This window comes from Ranitomeya imitator, chromosome 4 (assembly GCF_032444005.1).
Source record: "Ranitomeya imitator isolate aRanImi1 chromosome 4, aRanImi1.pri, whole genome shotgun sequence".
In the NCBI taxonomy this organism is placed as follows: Eukaryota; Metazoa; Chordata; class Amphibia; order Anura; family Dendrobatidae; genus Ranitomeya; species Ranitomeya imitator.
This window is the reverse complement of record NC_091285.1, coordinates 581,747,353-581,754,309: the sequence shown is the minus strand read 5'-3', so window position 1 is coordinate 581,754,309 and position 6,957 is coordinate 581,747,353.

Here is a 6,957-nt window from a genome sequence, read left to right as displayed (position 1 = left end):
CAGTGGGAAGAGAGAGGCTAAGTGCCGGAATTGGCGCATCTTACAGATGCGCCATTTCTGGGGCGGCAGAGTGCTGGTGTTTGTAGCAGGGGGGGCCAATATCCATGGTCTTTTCCTAGGCTATGAATATCAGCCTGTAGCTGTCTGCATAGCCTTTTCTGGCTATAAATTATAGGGGGACCCTGTTGTGAATTCTGTTGTCGAGCTCCCTCCTGTGGTCGTGAATGGTACTTCGGCGAGTTCTGTCTATGGGCTCCCTCTGGTGGCTATGAATGAAGCTGCGGCTTCTGAGGTTCCTTACACAGGTGACGTGGTTTGTTCTTTGGTTGGCTGCTCTATTTAACTCCCTCAGATCGTTACTCCATGCCAGCTGTCAATGTTTTAGCATTGGTTCAGTTCGCTCCTGGATCTGTCTGGTGTCCTGTCTTCTCCTGCAGAAGCTAAGTTCCTGATTATTATTTTTGCTCATTGTTTCTTGTCCAGCTGGTTATCATGATTTTGTCTTGCTAGCTGGAAGCTCTGGAATGCAGAGTGGCCCCGCCGCACCGTGAGTCGGTGCGGAGGTCTTTTTTGCACACTCTGCGTGGTCTTTAGTAGGTTTTTGTGCTGATCGCAAAGTTACCTTTCCTATCCTCTGTCTATTTAGTAAGTCTGGCCTCCCTTTGCTGAACCTGTCTCATTTCTGAGTTTGTGACTTTCATCTTTACTCACAGTCAATATATGTGGGGGGCTTCCTTTACCTTTGGGGAATTTCTCTGAGGCAAGGTAGGCTTTATTTTCCATCTCTAGGGCTAGATAGTTCTTAGGCTGTGACGAGGCGCCTAGGGTCTGGTCAGGTGCGCTCCACGGCTATTTCTAGTGTGTGTTATAGGATTAGGGCTTGCGGTCAGCAGAGCTCCCACATCCCAGAGCTCGTCCTGTATGAGGTTTAACTATCAGGTCATTCCGGGTGCTCCTAACCACCAGGTCATAACAGTACAGCTGGCCCAAAGTATTAATGCATCTCAATAGAGGGATAAGAGAAGTTCTGAGACCATTTTTTTTTCTTTGCACTGTGTTTTGTCTTTCTTTTCCCCTAAACCTTTGGGTGGTTCAGGACACAGGTGTAGAGATGGACATTCAAGGTCTGTCCTCTTGTGTGGATCATCTCACTGCAAGGGTACAAAACATTCAAGATTTTGTGGTTCAGAATCCGATGTTAGAGCCTAGAATTCCTACTCCTGATTTATTTTCTGGAAATAGATCTAAGTTTCTGAATTTCAAAAATAATTGTAAACTGTTTCTAGCTTTGAAACCCCGCTCCTCTGGTGACCCCGCTCAACAAGTAAAAATCATTATTTCTTTATTGCGTGGTGACCCTCAAGACTGGGCATTTTCCCTTGCACCAGGAGATCCTGCATTGCGTGATGTTGATGCGTTTTTTCTGGCGCTAGGATTGCTTTATGATGAACCAAATTCCATGGATCAGGCAGAGAAAATCTTGCTGGCTTTGTGTCATGGTCAGGATGAGGCGGAGGTGTACTGTCAGAAGTTTAGAAAGTGGTCTGTGCTTACTCAGTGGAATGAATGTGCCCTGGTGGCAATTTTCAGAAAGGGTCTTTCTGAAGCCCTTAAGGATGTCATGGTGGGATTTCCCACGCCTGCTGGTCTGAATGAGTCTATGTCATTGGCCATTCAGATCGATCGGCGCTTGTGTGAGCGCAAAGCTGTGCACCATTTGGCGGTGTTCTCTGAGAATAGGCCTGAGCCTATGCAGTGTGATAGAACTTTGACCAGAGCTGAACGGCAAGAACACAGACGTCGGAATGGACTGTGTTTTTACTGTGGTGATTCCACTCATGCTATCTCCGATTGTCCTAAGCGCACTAAGCGGTTCGCTAGGTCTGTCACCATTGGTACGGTACAGTCAAAATTTCTTTTGTCCGTTACTCTGATTTGCTCTCTGTCGTCATATTCTGTTATGGCATTTGTGGATTCAGGCGCTGCCCTGAATTTGATGGACTTGGAGTTTGCCAGGCGCTGTGGTTTTTCCTTGGAGCCCTTGCAGCATCCTATTCCATTGAGAGGAATTGATGCTACGCCGTTGGCCAAGAATAAGCCTCAGTACTGGACTCAATTGACCATGTGCATGGCTCCTGCACATCAGGAGGATATTCGCTTTTTGGTGTTGCATAATCTGCATGATGTGGTCGTTTTGGGGTTGCCATGGCTACAGGTTCATAATCCAGTGTTGGATTGGAAATCTATGTCTGTGTCCGGCTGGGGTTGTCAAGGGGTACATGGTGATGTTCCATTGTTGTCAATTTCGCCTTCCACTCCTTCTGAAGTCCCTGAGTTTTTATCAAATTACCGGGATGTATTTGAGGAGCCCAAATCCGGTGCCCTACCTTCTCATAGGGACTGCGATTGTGCTATTAATTTGATTCCCGGTAGTAAGTTTCCTAAGGGCCGTCTGTTTAATTTATCTGTGCCAGAGCACGCTGCTATGCGGAGTTATATAAAGGAATCCTTGGAGAAGGGTCATATTCGCCCGTCGTCGTCACCATTGGGAGCAGGGTTCTTTTTTGTGGCCAAGAAGGATGGCTCTTTAAGACCTTGTATTGATTACCGCCTTCTTAATAAGATCACAGTCAAATTTCAGTATCCTTTGCCGCTGATGTCTGATCTGTTTGCTCGGATTAAGGGGGCTAGTTGGTTCACCAAGATAGATCTTCGAGGGGCGTATAATCTGGTGCGAATTAAACAGGGCGATGAATGGAAAACGGCATTTAATACGCCCGAGGGCCATTTTGAGTACCTGGTTATGCCATTCGGGCTTTCTAATGCTCCATCTGTGTTTCAGTCCTTTATGCATGACATCTTCCGAGAGTACCTGGATAGATTCATGATTGTATATTTGGATGACATTTTGGTCTTTTCGGATGATTGGGAGTCTCATGTGAAGCAGGTCAGAATGGTGTTCCAGGTCCTTCATGCAAATTCCTTGTTTGTGAAGGGGTCAAAGTGTCTCTTTGGGAGTTCAGAAGGTTTCATTTTTGGGTTTCATTTTTTCCCCTTCTACTATCGAGATGGACCCTGTTAAAGTTCAGGCCATTTACGATTGGACTCAGCCAACATCTGTGAAGAGCTTGCAGAAGTTCCTGGGCTTTGCTAATTTTTATCGTTGCTTCATCGCTAATTTTTCCAGTATTGCTAAACCGTTGACTGATTTGACCAAGAAAGGTGCTGATGTGGTCAATTGGTCCTCTGCGGCTGTAGACGCTTTTCAGGAGTTGAAGCAACGTTTTGCTTCTGCCCCTGTGTTGTGCCAGCCAGATGTTTCGCTCCCTTTTCAGGTTGAGGTTGATGCTTCTGAAATTGGAGCAGGGGCTGTTTTGTCGCAAAGAAGTTCTGATGGCTCAGTGATGAAACCCTGTGCATTCTTTTCTAGAAAATTATAGCCTGCTGAGCGCAATTATGATGTGGGCAATCGGGAGTTGTTGGCCATGAAGTGGGCATTCGAGGAGTGGCGACATTGGCTTGAAGGAGCTAAACATCGCGTGGTGGTCTTGACGGATCACAAGAATTTAACTTATCTCGAGTCTGCCAAACGGTTGAATTCTAGACAGGCTCGGTGGTCGCTCTTTTTCTCCCGTTTTGATTTTGTGGTTTCATACCTTCCGGGATCTAAGAATGTGAAGGCTGACGCCCTGTCAAGGAGTTTTGTGCCTCACTCTCCGGGTGTTCCGGAGCCGGCGGGTATTCTTAAAGAAGGGGTAATTTTGTCTGCCATTTCCCCCGATTTGCGGCGTGTGCTGCAAAAGTTTCAGGCTGATAGACCTGACCGTTGTCCTACGGAGAAACTGTTTGTCCCTGATAGATGGACTAGTAGAGTTATCTCTGAGATTCATTGTTCAGTGTTGGCTGGTCATCCTGGAATCTTTGGTACCAGAGATTTGGTGGCTAGATCCTTTTGGTGGCCTTGTCACGAGATGTGCGCTCTTTTGTGCAGTCCTGTGGGACTTGTGCTCGGGCTAAGCCCTGCTGTTCTCGTGCCAGTGGGTTGCTTTTGCCCTTGCCGATCCCGAAGAGGCCCTGGACACATATTTCTATGGATTTTATTTCAGATCTCCCTGTTTCTCAAAGGATGTCGGTCATTTGAGTGGTTTGTGATCGCTTCTCTAAGATGGTCCATTTGGTACCCTTATCTAAATTGCCTTCCTCCTCTGATTTGGTGCCATTGTTTTTCCAGCATGTGGTTCGTTTGCATGGCATTCCAGAGAACATCGTTTCGGACAGAGGTTCCCAGTTTGTTTCGAGGTTTTGGCGGTCCTTTTGCGCTAAGATGGGCATTGATTTGTCTTTTTCTTCGGCTTTCCATCCTCAGACTAATGGCCAAACCGAACGAACTAATCAGACTTTGGAGACATATCTGAGATGCTTTGTTTCTGCTGATCAGGATGATTGGGTGTCCTTCTTGCCTTTGGCTGAGTTCGCCCTCAATAATTGGGCCAGCTCGGCTACTTTAGTTTCTCCTTTTTTCTGTAATTCTGGTTTCCATCCTCGTTTCTCTTCAGGGCAGGTTGAGCCTTCGGACTGTCCTGGTGTGGATGCGGTGGTGGACAGGTTGCAGCAGATTTGGACTCATGTGGTGGACAATTTGACATTGTCCCAGGAGAAGGCTCAATGTTTCGCTAACCGCCGGCGTTGTGTTGGTCCCCGACTTCGTGTTGGGGATTTGGTTTGGTTGTCATCTCGTCACGTTCCTATGAAGGTTTCCTCTCCTAAGTTTAAGCCTCGTTTCATTGGGCCTTATAAGATTTCTGAAGTTCTTTATCCTGTGTCATTTCGTTTGGACCTTCCAGCTTCTTTTGCCATCCATAATGTGTTCCATAGGTCGTTGTTACGGAGATACGTGGCGCCTATGGTTTCCTCCGTTGATCCCCCTGCCCCGGTGTTGGTTGAGGGGGAGTTGGAGTATGTGGTGGAGAAGATTTTGGATTCTCGTGTTTCGAGACGGAAACTTCAGTACCTGGTCAAGTGGAAGGGTTATGGTCAGGAAGATAATTCCTGGGTTTTTACCTCTGATGTTCATGCTGCCGATCTTGTTCGTGCCTTTCATCTGGCTCATCCTGATTGGCCTGGGGGCTCTGGTGAGGGTTCGGTGACCCCTCCTCAAGGGGGGGGGGGGTACTGTTGTGAATTCTGTTGTCGAGCTCCCTCCTGTGGTCGTGAATGGTACTTCGGCGAGTTCTGTCTATGGGCTCCCTCTGGTGGCTATGAATGAAGCTGCGGCTTCTGAGGTTCCTTACACAGGTGACGTGGTTTGTTCTTTGGTTGGCTGCTCTATTTAACTCCCTCAGATCGTTACTCCATGCCAGCTGTCAATGTTTTAGCATTGGTTCAGTTCGCTCCTGGATCTGTCTGGTGTCCTGTCTTCTCCTGCAGAAGCTAAGTTCCTGATTATTATTTTTGCTCATTGTTTCTTGTCCAGCTGGTTATCATGATTTTGCCTTGCTAGCTGGAAGCTCTGGAATGCAGAGTGGCCCCGCCGCACCGTGAGTCGGTGCGGAGGCCTTTTTTGCACACTCTGCGTGGTCTTTAGTAGGTTTTTGTGCTGATTGCAGAGTTACCTTTCCTATCCTCTGTCTATTTAGTAAGTCTGGCCTCCCTTTGCTGAACCTGTCTCATTTCTGAGTTTGTGACTTTCATCTTTACTCACAGTCAATATATGTGGGGGGCTTCCTTTACCTTTGGGGAATTTCTCTGAGGCAAGGTAGGCTTTATTTTCCATCTCTAGGGCTAGATAGTTCTTAGGCTGTGACGAGGCGCCTAGGGTCTGGTCAGGTACGCTCCACGGCTATTTCTAGTGTGTGTTATAGGATTAGAGCTTGCGGTCAGCAGAGCTCCCACATCCCAGAGCTCGTCCTGTATGAGGTTTAACTATCAGGTCATTCCGGGTGCTCCTAACCACCAGGTCATAACAGGACCCCACGTCGTTTTTCTGGGGGAGGTCCACCTATTTTATTAGCCAGTAAAGGCTAAATATTTAGCTACAGGCTGATATTCATAGCCTGGGAAGATCCATGGGTATTAACCCCTTCCCAGGCTATAAACATCGGCCCCTAGTCGCTGGCTTTCCCTCTCTGGCGCAGAAAATTGCGCAGGAGCCCACTCCATTTTTTTTTCAAATTTTTTTATAAATTAAACAGATATTGCGTTTAAGGCCGGGGGTTACACTTGTGAGAAACTTGCACGAGTCTCTCGCATCAATACACGGCACAGTCGCCGACACTCGGGAGCATGTATTTCTATTCACAGCTAGATCATCCAAGATGTGGATGAAGGACCACCACATCAAATCCCTGTCATGGGCAGCCCAATCTCCAGACCTGAACCCCATTGAAACCTATGGAATGTAATCAAGAGGATGATGGATAGTCACAAGCCATCAAAGAAGAACTGCTTACATTTTTGAACCAGGAGTGGCATAAGGTCACCCAAAAGCAGTGTGAAAGACTGGTGGAAATCATGCCAAGACGCATGTGATTAAAAATCATGGTTATTCTACAAAATACTGATTTTTGAACTCTTCCTGAGTAAAAACATTAGTATTGTTGTTTCTAAATGATTATGAACTTTTTTGCAAACAAATGTATTGCTTGGAAATTCGGAGACATGTCAGAAGTTTATAGAATAAAAGAGCAATTTACATTTTAATAATAAATAATAATAATCTTTATTTTTATATAGCGCTAACATAGTCCACAGCGCTTTACAGTTTGCACACATTATCATCGCTGTCCCCATTTGGGCTCACAATCTAGAATTCCTATCAGTATGGCTTTGGAATGTGGGAGGAAACCGGGGGAAACCCACGCAAACACGGAGAGACCATACAAACTCTTTGCAGATGTTGTCCTGGGTGGGATTAGAGCCCAGGACCCCAGCGCAGCAAGGCTGCTGTGCTATCCACAG